The sequence below is a fragment of the Xiphias gladius genome, chromosome 1 (assembly GCF_016859285.1).
Source record: "Xiphias gladius isolate SHS-SW01 ecotype Sanya breed wild chromosome 1, ASM1685928v1, whole genome shotgun sequence".
Taxonomy (NCBI): Eukaryota; Metazoa; Chordata; class Actinopteri; order Istiophoriformes; family Xiphiidae; genus Xiphias; species Xiphias gladius.
In genome coordinates, this window is record NC_053400.1 from 32,955,306 (window position 1) to 32,962,900 (window position 7,595).

General features: G+C 47.3%; 1 protein-coding gene across 11 annotated transcripts in view; it reads right to left on the minus strand.

The window, feature by feature from the left end:
* The window catches only part of herc1 (HECT and RLD domain containing E3 ubiquitin protein ligase family member 1), a 71,783-nt gene extending 64,907 nt beyond the window's left edge, over positions 1-6,876 (minus strand). For 8 of the 11 annotated variants that reach the window (XM_040127705.1, XM_040127696.1, XM_040127729.1 and 5 more), the window contains exon 1: positions 3,494-3,817. The gene's annotated coding sequence lies outside the window, so the exon portion shown is untranslated. Of the gene's footprint in view, positions 1-3,360; positions 3,466-3,493; positions 3,818-6,774 lie in introns of those variants that run through there. The other 3 variants (XM_040127657.1, XM_040127669.1, XM_040127660.1) reach the window with 3 other exon arrangements.
* Between the last annotated feature and the right edge of the window lie 719 nt (positions 6,877-7,595).

The following is a 7,595-nucleotide window of genomic DNA, read 5'->3' on the forward strand; positions in this document are numbered from 1 at the left end:
CTATGTCTCTCTGATGCTGTTCAGCAGACACAGGACATCTCGGAAGGGCTGGGAGCCGAGCTGCTGCTAACATTTGCTCGGCTTACTTCTTTGATAAATTAAGTTGAAGTTACAAACGACCAAGATCTAATGCATATTGCAAAAATGTGGCTTAAAACTGGATAAAAATTCAATTTTCAAAATCAGTTTTGACTGCTTCTGCCAGACAACCACAACACTGACGCATGCACAAAGGGGATTTGACGCCATTGACAGGCAACCGAATGGAACGGACAGTTAGCTTGATTAAAATGATGGTTTTCTCTAGGTTTCAAAATTGCTGGAAACATTTGGGATAATGCAAGTACACAAACTCAATAAAATATATAACGTAGTTCTAGTGGGTCTTAAACATTTTAATGTGGAAAAGCTATATATTATACCTTTAAAAGAAGAAATTTTAAAAGGGGAGAAGGAGGACCACAGGAAAAGCTCAAAAACACTACAGAAATGGTGCTGAAGATATATGGTGGGCAGTCGTCTCTGTTTTGGGGGATAAATGGTGGACGGGAAAGCAGAATATTTGGGAGCAACAGTGGTGCAACTACAGGGGCTCCCCCAACCACAGCACCGAGTGCTGACACTGACAGCAGCACACCAAGTCATGAGGGACAGACAGAGGCCAATGGCAGCCAAGAAGTTAACACGGGTAAAGTTAGGCCTAATGATTGTTTTTGGTGACATCAGTCGAAAGAACAAAAAGGGTTTTGGGATGGTGGTTTTGGTATGCTAATGGTTGAGCTGGTAGCTAGCTAGCTAATGATTTAACGATACAGCCTACCAGGAAGCTACCAGCAAAGTTACATGTCAACAAATGCTGCAATGCGGGCTTCAGAATAAAGTAGTGTTTTCTATGTTTATTTTTCTTAGCGTCCCTGTATTTGAAAAGTGTGAATGACACAGCGGAGGAGGAGAGGCAGGGAGCTGGAGAAAGGGGGCATGGTGATCAGAGAGGAGAGAAGGCCGCAGATGGAAAGAGAGTCAGCTGCAGCTGGTCCGAGCGCAGGGGTCTGACTATTAGAGTCGGAGGGAACTACTGCAACTCTGTCCATGGTGCTAAACAAGCAATACCAAAATCTCCAACTTGCTGCTGGAAATCGAACTCTCACAACTTCAGGAAGATAAACTGAAGTTGGAGATGTGGTTAATGGAAGAGTAAACTTGTTTTACTTCTAATACCTTGAAGTTTCTGTAAATGAGGCAAGTTTTAATATGATTTTACCTAAGACTGTAGTGCTATATTTCTTTTTGTCACGTTATTTAAACAGTTTCATCTGCTAGTGCCCAACTGCTCATTGTTATTGGGGTTTTAATTCAATAATTATTTAGTAATTCATCGGAATAACTTATTAAATCAACATTATATATGTATAAAGTGTATACTGATTTTCTTGTGAAAAAGTTAAATTGTTTTCTTCTAACACCTGAGTTATAAAAAATAAACAGACAATATTATCTGGGATATTGTTTGTAACTTATTAAATTTTTGTGTAACTGAATGGACAGAGGAGGCAGGCAACACGGTGACTCAATTTCATGTAATTGTTAGATGTGATTCCAGGCAGAGAAAAGTCTATCAACATACATCTGTTGTACATATCGACTAGTTAATATTATGCTCCTCTGAACCTTCTATGACCTCCATAGTTTCGTTACAATATTCATCTCTGATATCTTCTCCTTCTGGGTCAGGAAGCCGGAGAGCCCTCATTATTAATGAGGGAAGCAATCTGGATTGTAGTTGTGCCATTAATATGAAGAAGGGATAATCAAATATCAAGTAATTAATTAGCCTGTTTTTGTCTAGATACCGTGCCAAGTTATGCAGGGCAAGAGTCTGACAGATGATGTTGCAGACTGTCTATTTCCATTCGCACTTCTCCGTGAAGTGCGGAAGACAATGACAACACCTCTTCGGTGCTCCAAAGGCCCTCTCTCCTGTGTTAGGAGTCGAACCGTGAGCCGCATTGTAGTTCCTCTGTGCATGTCTGGTAGGGTTCAGGAATGGAGTAAGGAGCCATGATTTCAGAGCGTAACCAGAGTCCCCCAGCAGGGCTACATCAATGATTCCTTGCTCAAAGGTGAGGTAAAGTTGAGTTTTGCAATATTCGCGAGTCATGAATTGATCCAGGCCGACTGGCAACGCAGTTTGGGGACCAGAGATCAGGATCGCAGACAGCAGAGTGTTTCAGATTCTGACGTGCCGCGTCAATGGCTCCTACAACGTTGGGAAACCTTGCAATCATGAGGAACCCACTTTTGATTTTATTCAGCTCAGCAGGTTTGCTTACTTGGAACTGCCGTGGATACCCCGTGTACAACCTGTGTGCCACCAACAACACTGAGGAATCTCCCTGTTGCGTAAAAAATCCCAACGCTGTGCAAACCGGTAGCAGAGGCGTGATGCTGTGGCTTCTTGATGTGTCAGGGCTCAGTACTTATGCTAAGTCTTCAGTCAAGGCTCAGGATAGTTTCCTTGGGCAAACGCAAAACGCCTAACAATGTCCTCGCGGCTGTGTATTTCCAGTGGGTTGCTGAGGTCTCAAAGAACTCTTTCCCTTCTCATTGCTCTCTCCATAACAATGTCAGAAAACAACAAATTATGAGCCATGATTTCCTCTTTTTTGTTGTTGGGTGCCACTGGTCAGCAGGTGTCACTGATTGCTCCGGTGGTAACCAGGGTCTTGGGCCTGCGTTAGCACCGGTGGTTTCTAAAGGTGTCTAATTTTTATTTATTTTTTTATTTGGCTTAAAAGTAGTCAGTCGTTATTGTTTGATCAAACGGTCCTACTTGCGTTAGACCGAGCTTACGAGCAAAATTAAGACTGGCCTAACGCTACCGGCCGGTCTGAAATGTCTTCGTAGAAACCGGCCCCGGCAGGTAAAATTGGCCAGCTAGCGCTGTGGCACAGCTGGCTCGGGAGCAGGGTGGGCTGCTGGCTAACCTGCTTGTTGTTTCAGATTAGAAACGTTAATCACCAGCGGCTAACGGTTCCACAAAACGCGCTGACAGCGTTCAGGAAACGGGAACACGACGACGAGACGTGACATTTTAAGCCACCGACGGTAGCGGTAGCCCGACTGACTCTCGTGGCGAAACCCAGACGTGAAATGTTTAGTCGCTGTCAGTTTGTTTCTGAAGCAAACCGAAAGGACGACTGTTAACAGACGCTGCTGTTTACGTTAGCTAACGTTAGCTAACTTTCCTCACGTCACTCAGCTAGCAAAGCCTAAAATACCTCAACACAGACCTAACACACTGACGTGCAGGTGTGACAGGCGGCTAATAAACAAGTTACGTGCTCGTATCAGTATGCATACCTGTCCGAAAAGCCCGACTCCATATAGCGTGGGCTATTCTGTCCAGTATTGGGCTGGCTTATCTGCTGTATCATAGCAGGTTAGCTCGCTAGCTCCACTTTCCTGATGCTAGCTGGAATAAAAGCTCGCTTACCAGTGAAAAGGCCTCCTCCTCTTCTCGGCGCTGTGCTTACACAAGAGCCGAGCCGCGCTTCATTGCATGGACGCCAACAGTTCGGTCGATATCCCTGCGCTTTTGATAACGCTACTGTGAAAGGAGACAGAGCCGGGCATGGACTTCCATGCCTCCGCCCGCCTCTCCGGTACCTTCCACTGCAGTGAGTCCGGGCAGCAGTCTGCTCAGTCCCAGCCCCTCACCGTGCCCCAGCCCCGGGCTGTGACGTTGGGACCTGTCTGTCGCTCCGTCTCCCCGTCTCCCTGATAACCGTCCTGTCTGTCCGCCCGCCCTCGGTGTCTCTCGGCGTGTGTGCGTGCGTGTGTGCGCGCCGTGGACGCTCGTACCACGGAGCGGCTCGTCCGCTGAACAAAAGGCGAGTTTGTCAGGTACACCCGCCCGAAGCCACTGCAGTCCGGTGCAGCGCTTAAATCCTCCCCTCGTGAAGGTTATAATGTCCAGTTTGTGTCAAAACGTTTCTACCGAGGAGTCGATCCGACTGTGGGATCGTCTTTGGAGGCTGCAGCCTGTGGCGCTGCCGACACCGCGTGTTTTGCTTTACGCGGACAGATGTTTCTGATGTTTTTTCTGTTTATGTCAGCGAGGGCAGGCTAAACGACGGACGCACTCGTCCGTGCGATGCAACGCGGTGGACCGGCACCTCCAAAAAATGATCGCACAGTCGGATCAACACCTCTCAGTGACAATTTCAGTGAAAAAAACCTTCGGGAGGGAAGGAGGCTTTTTTTTTTCTGCAGAACCGTTGGATTCCACCGCAGCAGACGGCAGCAGGTGGACCGGATAAGCTGCCGGACTGAGAGTACTGGTCGCTGGCGAGGCTGGGTTACCGACTGGGTAGAGTGGGCAGCTGCCCGGGGGGGGGTACAACATTCACAGGGGCCAATTCACTGTTCCCGGTCATTTTATTCTTTTTTTAATCACTTTTAGCTGATTGTACTTTGACTCGAGTTACATTTTCAGCGCTGGAATCGACTTGTGGCGGAGTTGTTTCCGTTTTTCAGGGAGGCATTGGCACTTTCGCCCGAGCAGAGGATCCGAGTACTTCCTCCCACCACTGTTTCACCACCGTCTTTACACAGTTGATTCAAATGGGACTGACGGACGCGTTTTCGTAGATGCAGCAAAAAAAAAAAAAAAAAAGTCAAGCAAATGCATCATCCGTGACAAATTGTAGCATATTGACTCATTTTTAAATAATCATTAATACGTAAACAACGCACTATAATGTAGTTCTACGCCTTAAGTGTGTATTAATACACGGTAATTCCTAGCAAATATAACTTCTCCTATCGAGACATTTTTTTATATTATTAACTGTGCTTTACTGTGTCATCGTTCATTACCTGTTAAACAGCAGCCTCCGTTTACGGGCGTCCGCAGGAGGAGTTGGGAGTTTTTGTTTTTAACCCATGTATTTATCTGTCCATAAACTACACGCTGTGTTATTAACCATTCGTGTAGGGGGCTTAAACGTGGGGCGCCGCCTGTTGCGTTACGGGGAGGTTGGTCAGAGGCTCCCCCGGCGGTGAGACGCGACGCGGTGGGCGGCGGTTATCTTGGCAGTGCAGACGCGGAGGAGCCCGGCCCGAGCTGCAGCTCCCGCCTTATCTCAGAAGATTCGTCCTGTTTGCTCTCGTGTCTTTTTGTGTTTTTTGTGGTATTTGTGTACGTGTTGGGGGGGGGGGGAGGTCTGAGGGATGGGCACCACGTTGAGGATGAAAACACTCTCGGATAAACACAAGGTTCCGAAGCGTTGACCTCTCGCCAGCACACACAGTCTTTTTCTGTTGCCTGCACCGTTCGTTCCTTTTGTTTTAAATTTTTGACTCGCTGGTTCTTTTGTCTTCGTTGTTCGTCTCTCAGTCATTTATCAAGTGACGCTGCAGTTATTTTTCTTTCTTCAGGACACTTTTTTGTCCCTCTTCCATTCATTCTGGCTGTTGCGAGCTCTCGAGCTGCGTCTTTCGACTCATCTCATTGGAAATTGCGGGAATATCTTCAACCACAAACCCACAAAACGCCATATATTGTACAATAAACCACATCAGCGCAGATTGTGGGCCACGACATTTCTCAGCCCGGCCGAGGCTTCGACCCCAGCACCGCATGCTCCCTCAATGCAGTGGCCCCCCAGCCCCGTGGCTCTAAAAACACCTGCAGGTGAGCTGCTCCCTTTGCCCACCGCTAGTGCGCTCAAAGTTGCTTGACTGAGGATGCACCACTAAGGGCAGACAGATAAAACAAAAAAAAGAAAGAGAAAAACTCCACAGTCACTCCGCCCGCACGTATTGTCACGTTTAAAGCTGTTAAGTCCGACTCGGTGGAAAATAGGCTTCTACTCATACATCCAGCCGGACAAGAACAACAAAGTCACCCCGGTGGGGCGGTGTTTCTGGCCACGTGACAAATCTAGAGGGACTGCAGAAATTAATGGGGGGGGGCTGAATCTTATATTTCACTTCATATAAAAAGCATGGCCCTCCCCATTGTTACCTCGGCCAAGGAGGCCGCGTAATGTCTGTTTACTGGTTTGTTTTTCAGCAAGTTTTTGCAGAAACTACTGAACCGATTTGCACCAGACTCGGTGGAGGAACGGGGTCTGGGCCCGGGAAGAACCCATTACATTTTGGGGCAGATCCAGATCATTTACAATGAATTTGAATATTTTTTTTCCCCTCTGAATTCTGGTGTATGTTGTTTGACTTTGGCCTTGGTGTAGGTCTGCGCTCTGCTGAGCACATTTTCTAGTTAATATTTTCTTTGGACTCGCCCCTTGATCGAAATAAAAACTTTGCAACATCCTTCCCCCCAGTATCTCAAAATAACATTACAGTGCTGAATAGGTATGACTCAATTCACCTTTAATAACTAAAATAGGCAAAGCAAAAGAATTAAACTTTGTGTTCCCTAATTTTAACCTTAACATGTAAATGATATAATCATTTTTACATAGCCACTAATCCACACGTTAGAAGTAGAATTAGCAGGTGTCTGTGTATGGGAAACATAACAACATGGTGAATATTCCAGCCACTCTATTTTTGGATGAGGGGCTGGTATATAATTAGAAACACTGACCGAATGATCAGGGCATCGGCTGCAGCCACGTAGCTGCTGCCACTTGGGCAACACGATAACCTCGCCCCGACCCCAGATTCCAAAGAGTACAAATAAACGCAGATTAGATCAGACGATGCTTTGGCCTGATTTGTGTGAGATCAGGTGACTGTCTGTCAAACCTGTTGCATGATTCCTGAGTCCCATGGCCAGGTGTGTTGGAGATGCTTCCGCTGGCTGCTCCACGGTCAAATATTCACTCTCCTCAGGCTCTGGTTTAGTCTCCACCAGCTCCACACAAAGCGTCTGCCTCTTCAGCTGCTCAATGCTCCACTAGGCTTTTGCTGAAAATAGCCGCCCGCCTGCTGCCGGAAACACTGAGACTGAGCCGTACAGTAAATGTTCTGCCCGACCACCAAAACCGTGAGCTGAAAGAGTCGAACATTTTCCAGTGAGTTCGTCACTTACAGGAAACCCCTTACATGTCACAGTTCATTCATGCGCCCATTCATTCTCTGCCTAACTCTCCTGTCATTTCAGACCCTGCCGCGGCCTCCTGCCCTGCAGACCGTGTTTCAGCCTCCTGACTCTTCCCTGCCCACCTACTCACCTGTTCCCGATGCCCCAATCAGCTCTTAGTATTTATACCGGCCCACTTCCAGTCCCCGCCTGCCAGCTTGTCTGACTGTGCTTTCCACACTGTAGCTCTCCAGCCTTCTTGCCTGCTTTTGAGGTTAACCTCCCTGCCTGTTACCGACCACTGCCCACGCCCCCGACTTCGTCTACTGCTTGTCCTTGCCTGCTTCTGCCTGCCGGGCCTCAATGAAAGCGAACTCTTTCGAACTTTAACCGGTGTCCCTGAGTCCTGCTTGATGAGTCCTCCTTAACCTGAGCTGTGACTCTACATTACATCCAATATTAATACAAATATTGATTAGTACAGCTCTAACGGCTCCGTGACCATATTTTTCAAGCAGCCTCTTACAATGAGCGATGGGCTCCT